We start from the raw sequence: 7,993 nt of genomic DNA on the forward strand, positions 1-7,993 counted from the left end.
GAAGTCTTCTTTTTACTCGGTCCTGTACCACAGTGAGCTGCTAGACCAGTATGTGCTGCTGAGGGAAGATGGTGAAACAGGAAAAGAGAAAGACAAGGAGTAGAGAAGAAAGAAGAAAAATGCAACATGGTAAATGGTGATATGGTAATGGTGAATGGTAAATGGTGAACGGTGAACTGCTGATATTGATGTCACATGTCATGATGCATGGGTTGCAGATAAGTATCAAAGTTTTTCCTTTCCTTGTTTTTTTACCTCTCTTGCATTCTGCCTGAATAGCATTATTGATGACTCTTGTCTGAGTTAACGTTGGGAGAATATGTTCCTTGCATTTTGCTTCTATTGCATGATTGATGAAGGCCGCCTGAAATAATTTCAGACAAATTCTCACAGCCAGGGGTGTTTTCGCTGGTCAGATGAGCTGCTATGAAATTTATTTCCTCCAGTAATGTCAGCAATGTTCCTGGTACCAACAAATGAAAGCACTTTCTGGACAAACCACTGAATAAATCCAGACTGAGCTCCAAGCTTCTTCGTCTCATCACCGTGAGGTCACAGATGTGTGACAGTTGAGCCATGGCAGCATTTTGTGCCAGTCTCCACACCAGGCTTATGTTGGAGGCTTACTGATGGTTACCTCCTTCACATCTCATATGGTGAGTTTCTTTGTACCATTTTACTTTGCTTGCATAAAAAAGTTTGTCCTCTGAGCCCAACTCGGCTGAGTTGTCTGAGACTCTAGAGGTTACTTAAGATTACTCTAGATGTTATTAAATTGAGAACAAACTGCGCTAATACAAAACACAGACACTGGAGATGAGGTGGATGGGACTGGTGCTATACTCCGTTTCATACATCAGGTGCAACGCTGTGAAAGGTATGGAAGTGGTCAGCGCGGAAAATAAAAGGAGGTGTGGTACTCTGCACTTGTTCCGTGGCTGAATGATCCAAGTCAGCAATAAGAGTGCATTTAATTAAGCTGATGAGAAATGTGTGAGTAGTAAGCCTGCAGGCAAAGGATTGACTATGTTTCGCTCACCACAAGGAACGCGCTACTTTTTGGTCGCGGATGCAGGCAGCACAAACAAGAGCGCTAGCTTTGATAGTGCTGCACCTGATGTATGAAACGGAGTATAGAGGTTATTGTGCAGGTTACTTGGAGTACTAGAGGTTACTGTAAGAATCGTAGACATAATGCCTACTGTGACCAAATAAGAAGTTGACTTTTGTGGTGGTGCTCGTCTAGGAGATTACTCTGGCCGTCTTGCACAGAGTGAGGAAGCTCGGGTGGCAGACGTCGTGTCAAGTGCTATTGCTCTTAGAGAAAGGCTACTGCTTCTTTGACGAATAGGGCTTTTTGATGCTTTAGTGTGACGGCACAAGCCTGCTGTCATTGATTCAGCTCGTCATAAGCAACGGATAGAGAAGTCGATAGCCGATGTCCTAGAGTATCATGTAGAGGCTGTTACTGAGGGTCTTCCATAAGTTTTGTTTCTTTGGTCACATTTCAATGAAGGTGAAATTTGGAAACACTTGTCTGCTTTTCAATGACACTTCATGTTAAAGAACTCCATGAGGTTGAAATTTATCTGGGCCATCTTTCTCTCTCCATCCCTTCCTGCCATTTTATTATCTTTTCCATCATGGCATGGTTTAGATGCCCTATGTGAATAAAACAGTTTCAGTGCTTTTCTTTCCTAATAAACATTTTGTCACTATAAGATGGCATACATGCTGCAAGCCACTGCAGTGCCTTTGTTGCTCTCTTGTCCTCCAATGCAGCTGCATCAGAGGTGCCCTTCTTAAGACCAGTCAGTCGGGCCAGCTCCTTTGGTCGCTAGATCAGGTATTAATAGTTGCACCAATGTTGCCTGACAGGATATTGCCATCATAGAACTTGTTGCACAAGCTTGACAACGCAGAGAATCCTCCCTAAATGTTGCTAGTTCTTCTCATCCTCTCTTGATGGCAAAAAGGATGACACTAATGTTAAGTTAAAAGACAGCATTTTAGAGAGGTCACTTGCCTCTGCTGTGATGTGATTATCATTGGTTCATTTGGGGTTACAGTGGAACTGTTGCACGGAACCATCTGCTTCAACTAGTCTAAAGTGTCTCGTTGCTCACCTTTCCCCAGATGGCATTGCAGTTCAAGAGATATAGCTGTACTACTAGTAAAAATTGCTACCGAAAATATTTTTGTGTTTTTTGGCCATTAGTCGTATTAGCGAAATATTGCCATAAGAAAAAGATATCATTTTAGAATAGGTACTGTCAGTGCAAAATTGGCATTGGATTTAAATGCTTATTATAGTCGATTTTTTTTTGTAGTTAACACATATGCACATGTTACAAGGATCCTTTTGACATTGCTCTTGTTTGTTACAGAATGCTAATTGCAGATGGTATTTTTTCGCAGGGTTTTTAATTCCCACCATGCCTTGCTGGGTATTAGAACTGATATGTGTGGTAGTACACAGTGTGGAAGTGTCCTTTTGATAAAAACATCAGTATGTTTAAATTCAGGCTGTCCAATATTTGTGTACGCAACAATCTTGCTTAGTGCATGTATGACTGACGTTTTCCAATCATGATGTTACTGTAACATGTCGGTTGATCTTGGCAGCAAGTAGTAAGTCAACATTCGCAAGAAAACTGCTAGTTTCCAACATTGTATGTTGATTGTCTTCCTCCACTAGTGACTTGCACCCATTAAACAATTATGACAAATATTATGACTCCCTTTAAATAATTATGACAAATTTTCTTATAGTCTGACCTCTCTTTTTTAGAGAATGTATAGACCTTTCCAGTAGGGGCTACCTGCGTGTTAGCATATTGCTAGCTGGGTCTGTTGTGTGCATGTGGTGCTAGCGTTGTGGAAGCGGCAGTGAAACTGGTCTGCAACAGTTCAGAGAGAAGGCGTTTTGACATCTCCCTCTACCTATGGAAAAGTATAGTCATAAGCAACATATCTGCTTAGTTTTAGATGGTGCTTGTGAGAAATTCACGTTTGCAGTAAAAGCGTCTGAGCCGTACGCATCTTGTCTTTTGGGCAGTGCAGAGTGCACATAGGAGAGTAAACAAGCGAAGGAAATTATAGAAAAAAATTTATTCACGGCCAATGTGTACCACAAACTGGATTGATTACAAGGTCAGCGTAACTGCACTTAAGTGCATGGTTTCCTGTGGAATGGGTGAATATGATGCGGATGTCTTTGTTTCCACTTCCACTATACGACCATCCATATGCTTGTGTCAGTTTTTTCCTGTTGAATAAAAAGGTCATGTAAGCTGTTGATCTGTCAACTGCCTAGTTGTGACCCCTAGCACCTAGTAAAATTTCTGTGCTTCTGGAGGAAATTTGTGAATGCCCTGAGCGTCAATCTGCATCTCTCTCATTTCATTTATTTTACCCTTGAGGTACATAGTACATTAGAGAGGAAAGGGGCTAAGAGAATAAAATTAAACAACAGTAAAAACTCCCAAACATAAATAGTACATCAGAAAGAATTAAAAATTTCGGCCTAAAATCTGATGATAAGTGTACAATATACAAAGACACAAAATATAAGTACACAATAGCAAATGGTTATGTATATATGAAGTAGTGTGACAAATCTCAAAATTCCTCAAAAAAGCACAGCGACAGCACGTTAAAGATCCCCAGGTGGTCGAAATTATTCCGGAGCCCTCCTCTATACGGCACCTCTTTCTCTCTTTCTTCTCTTATTCCCTCCTTTATCCCTTCCCTTACGGCGCGGTTCAGGTGTCCAAAGATATATGAGACAGATACTGCACCATTTTCCTTTCCCCAGAAACCAATTATTATTATTATTATTATTATTATTGATGGTGACGCTGACTAAAATGCAAAAATTTAGGATAACATGTACACACAGGCAAAAATAATTGTAAGGACATGACAAAAGTGATTTTCAAGTGCACTTCTAAAAATTACTGGGTTACTTATTTTTGCAAGTCAAGCAGATAAGATATTCCAGTTTTTGCTAGTTTTAGGACAGAATGAGTTGGCACCCATGACAATGCTAAAAATTTGGAGGACGCTTGTGAGTGAGATGGGACAGCGTGTTGCGCTGCCAAGGAGTCCATGGAACACCAACGCCCACTGGTGTGGCCTGGTGGACACCCGAAATGGCCATAAGGGAAGTAAATTGAAATGAAAATTGGTTTTAAGGAAAGGAAATGACCCGGCCTCACAATTCTCCCTGGACACCCTCTCACAATTCTCGCTGGACACCTGTGTGCCATAAGGGAAGGAAAATCCATTCCCTTACGGCGCGGTTCAGGTGTCCACCGAGATGCGCCATTTTTCGCTCATGGCCAAAGACGCCGACGACACCGGCTTTTCTGTTACACCAGCTCCTTAACGCTATCGCGTTAAAATGTGGTTATATGATCATGACGGCAAGAAATAACGGTGCTGGCCTGATCCAAAATGTGTGTAAAATGCTGTTATGGTAGTAGATTTTGTGAAAGAGAGAAATGCTGGAATATTTTCATAGAAGCATCTCATGTGTGTTATACTTGCTGTCCGATTGAAGTTATTTAAAATAAAATGGACTGAGTGGTTTTGTACAGCTTCCAGGATTTGTGTTGGATTTGTACGATAGGGATCCCAAACTGATGAAGCATACTCAAGCTTTGAGCTAACATAAGTGGCGTACAGCTCTTGTTTTAATGATGATGGTGCGTGGGTAAAATTTCGGCGTAAGTACCCCAAAGTACGGTGAGCTTCTGATATTACTTTCTCAAACATACGCAGTTTCTAAAACATGGAAGTTATGGTCGCTCCTAAATAATGGTGCGAGGTCACGCATTCCAATAAAATTTTAGTGGGAGTAAACTGCGGCTGCCTCATAGTTTCGCACATGTTAATTTGTTAAGATTTCATTTTGCATTACCACTTAGTTATTTTGTTTAGGTCAATCTGTAGAGCTGTAGTGGCTGGAGAGTAGTTTCAAGTTTATGGTATATCACGCAGTCATAAGCAAATAATCAGATCCTTGAGTAATTTTAGCAGGTAAGTCATTAATGTATATAAAAACAATAAAGTTTCTGATCAATTGGTTGATGTGCAGATGCGTACGTATCCTAAAAAAAAAAAATCCTGGAGCTGCAGTGGCTGTAGAGAGTAGTTTCAAGTTTATGGTATATCACGCAATCGTAAGCAAATAATCACACCTTTGAGTAGCCGTCTCGGTGGCTGAGTAGTTACGGCGCTCAGCTGCTGGTCCAAAAGACGCGGGTTCGATCCCGGCCGTGGCGGTCGAATTTCGATGGAGGCAAAATTCTAGAGGCTCGTGGTCGAAATTTCCGGAGTCCTTCGCTACGGCGTCCCTCATAGCCTGAGTCGCTTTGGGACGTTAAAACCCCATAAACCATAAACATCTTTGAGTAACATTAGCAGGGAAGTCATTAATGTATATAAAAAACAATAAAGTCTGTGATCAATTGGTTAATGTGCAGGGGCGTACGTATCCTTAAAAAAAAATTCCTGGAGTTTACGCCATGACATCAAGGGGCTGACATAGCACTGTACACACATATACAGTATATGCCCTCAAACTTAGTATAATGAATGAATGAACTTTATTGCAGTCATCATGGGGCCTCACGGTCGGGGCGCAGCAATTAGGAGGGGGTGCCTCCCGGCCGGCTTTCAGCACCGGAGACCGCGGAGAGAGTCTTGTTGTAAGCTGTCTCCGCCTGACGGATGAGGAGTCTTTGCTGATCCGGGTCGTGGCTCCGGATCAGCTCTTCCCAGGTGTGCAAGGTCTGGGATGCTTTGTGATTTAGCCCCAGGAGAATCCTGACACTCCCAAATTAAGTGATTTTGTGAAGTCATTCTGTGGCAGCTACTGCAGAGCTCAGGCTCCCCAGTGTCTTCATCGTGTAGTATAGAATACAGAAAGAACCTGTTGACCTGAAGCCTCCTCCAGGCCCTGCATTCCTTTGAAGTGAGTGACCTATCCGGAAGGAGAGTGTTCTCCTATCCAGTCGTTGGTTATTTCTTTATACGTTATGAGAGGGTCTTTATTGCCACTCAGGGGCACTTCTAGAGCAGCTCGGATGTATAATTCTTGAGCAAAGCTGTGAGCAGCCTCATTCCCCGGAATGCCCTCATGAGCAGGAACCCATATGAGGGAGACCTCTCTGCTTGAGGAGTACGTTCTTAGTAATTTGGCGGCTTGACTGCAGGCCACCCCCTTACAAAAGTTGTGAACAGCTGCCTTACTGTCAGACAAGGTGATCTTGGCTTTGGTGCTGATGCATGCTAGGGCAATAGCAGCCTCCTCTGCCACTAACGCTTTCCTAGTGTTAATCGATGCTGCAGTCATTTTCTCCCCATTCTCATCAACGGCGGCAATGGCGGAGGCGCCATCGGACCCACAGGCTGTGTCGCAGAAGGCTATGTTACCCTATGGGCAAGAGCCTATGGGCTATGGGCAAGATTGTTCATTGTTCGAGCTCTATGTCTTCTCCTTTCTTTATCATGCTCCGGGTGCATGTTCTTAGGTATATTGGCAATTTTGAGATGCTTCCGTATGCCTAAGGGGATTAGCTCTGTAGTATACGGGGGCTTCCTCTCACTCTCCCCTCAGTCATTGAGGATCTGCCTGCCTGCTATTGAGGAGCTAGGCCTCCAAATTTGCGCTTCTCTTGCTGCCCTGGTGATCTCCGCACAGGTATTGTGGACTCCCATACTAAGCAGTTTCTCTGTTGAGGAGTTAGGTGAAATGCCGAGAGCTCTTTTGTATGCATTTCGTATTAACTTGTCTATTTTTTCTCCTCTTACTGACTAAGATTCAGAAATGGAGTCGCGTATGCAATCCTACTCACTATGAATGCTTGTACTAATCTCGGGAGACAGTGCTCTCGCAGGCCTTTGTTTCTGAGGGAGATCCGCCTAAAGATACCTATAACTTGGGCGACATAGGTACTAAGCTTCTTGATAGTGGTTGTGTTACGTCCGTTCATCTGGAGAATGTATCCTAGGACTCTTATAGTGTCAACCCTAGGTACTAACCTACTCCCAACGACAACCTCTATCGGGCCGTATAGGTGAGGGAAGCAAGTCTCTTCATCTGGACTTTGGTATTAAGCGAGATCTCAGATTTTTGAGGGGAGCAGGAAAGCCCCCTCTCCAGAGCATAATTTTCAACTACCTCTGCCGCTGCCTGCAGCCGATACGAGATGTCAGCGTTCGTTCCGCCTGCTGTCCAAATGGTTATATCATCGGCACAAATGCTGTGCTTTAGCCCCTCAATTTTATTTAGCCTGTGGGACAGTCCTCTCATGGCAAAATTGAAAAGCATTGGAGAGAGGACTGAACCTTGAGAGGTCCCCTTATTGCCGAGCCCAATCTGCTTTGAGCAGAGCCCTACAAAGCTGGTGGTCTTTCGATTGCTTAAGAATCTTTTGACATAGTTAAAGCACTTGATGCCTACTCCGGCCTCACTGAGGCCTTCAAGGACCGCTCTATGCTCCACATTATCGAAGGCTTTTGTAAGATCCAGCCCCAAGGTTGCCCTGCCCCCTTTAGTTTCGTCGGGATCATCAGGTATATCACGTTTAAGCCTTAACATAACGTCCTGTGCGCTAAGACGCGGTCTATAACCTGTCATTTCAACAGGCCAGAGTCCCTCGCTCCCCATGTAGCGCGAGACTCTTGTCTGCACCACCTTTTCCATGAGCTTGCCCAAGCAAGACGTCAGAGAGATGGGTCGCATGTTTCCTAGATCAAGACTTTTGCCTGGCTTAGGAATAAGTACTAATTTAGAGACTTGCCATTCCTCCGGTAAGTCCTCCCCGTCCCAAATCTTGTTCATTAGCTCAGTTAGAAAAGAGATAGAATTATCATCCAAGTTCTTCAGAGTGGTGTTGGTGACGCCGTCAGGACCTGGAGCCGATTTCTTTTTCAAACTTGATGGCGTTCCATTCTGTGAGCCGTTTGAATTAAGCGCCACAAT

Source organism: Amblyomma americanum, chromosome 4, assembly GCF_052857255.1.
Source record: "Amblyomma americanum isolate KBUSLIRL-KWMA chromosome 4, ASM5285725v1, whole genome shotgun sequence".
NCBI lineage: Eukaryota > Metazoa > Arthropoda > Arachnida > Ixodida > Ixodidae > Amblyomma > Amblyomma americanum.